Raw genomic sequence first — 928 nt, 5'->3', positions numbered from 1 at the left:
AGTAATAAAAAAAGTAAATAATGTTTGAGTGGAATGTTTCCTTAATGTTTTCTTAACGTTCGCATTACCAAGAGAAACGTTTTTAAAACATTTTTAAAAACTGGACATTGTGAACGTTCAGAGAACATTCAGAAGCTTAATGGTAACATTAGCAAACATTCTTAGAACATATTTTTATTAGCTGGGTCTCTGTCTTAAAAAAAAAAAAAAAAATTTATTGTTGAAACAAAAATATTACATTTGTATGACAAACCTATGTCTTCTCTAATTCACATAAACACCAAGTCAGCACAATTTTCTGCTCCACTGAGGTTAAACGTCTCATATTTCTTCTTTATATCTACTTTTAATATTTTCTTTAGATTTGCTTTGTGTTGGTTGTTTTGAGTCATCTATTCACCTTTGCTTACATCTCTTTCTGCTTCTCTCTGCAGCTCTGTCTGATAGAGGAACAGTAGTGATGGAGGCCGCTCTGTCCCGCGCTCTGTCTGCCGTAGATGCTGCCGTATCGGAGCGCAACAAGGCCGAAGCAGGCTGCAGAGGGTGTGTGCCCTGTCTGTTTCAGGACTGTGGACAGCGAAAAGGCACTTGTGGTAAGCTTGAATGAACAAATGCTTTATAACTAGGACTCTTTGACTTTAAACACGGATGCTGATGGTGGTGGTAATTCCGTAGCTTCTCCAGAGGACACACAGTCAGAGCCGAGTTGTCAGGTCATCTCTGGCGCTCAGGAGGAAGCTGATGAAGGAGAGAGGAGTTGATTGCTGAGTCAGGCCTGTGGCTTCTACAAACGCCGTTGCACACCTGCACAGGTGAACAAAGACCTGTGCGTCAGAGTCATGGGAGAGAGCTGCAGCGCTCGTGTCCTGCAGTGCAGTCTGTTCAACACCATGGAGAACCTGGAGCCGGCCACACAGACCACAGCATA

The sequence above is a fragment of the Sinocyclocheilus rhinocerous genome, unplaced genomic scaffold (genome assembly GCF_001515625.1).
Source record: "Sinocyclocheilus rhinocerous isolate Xijiao unplaced genomic scaffold, SAMN03320098_v1.1 scaffold1780, whole genome shotgun sequence".
Taxonomy (NCBI): domain Eukaryota; kingdom Metazoa; phylum Chordata; class Actinopteri; order Cypriniformes; family Cyprinidae; genus Sinocyclocheilus; species Sinocyclocheilus rhinocerous.
This window is presented reverse-complemented; position numbering follows the sequence as displayed.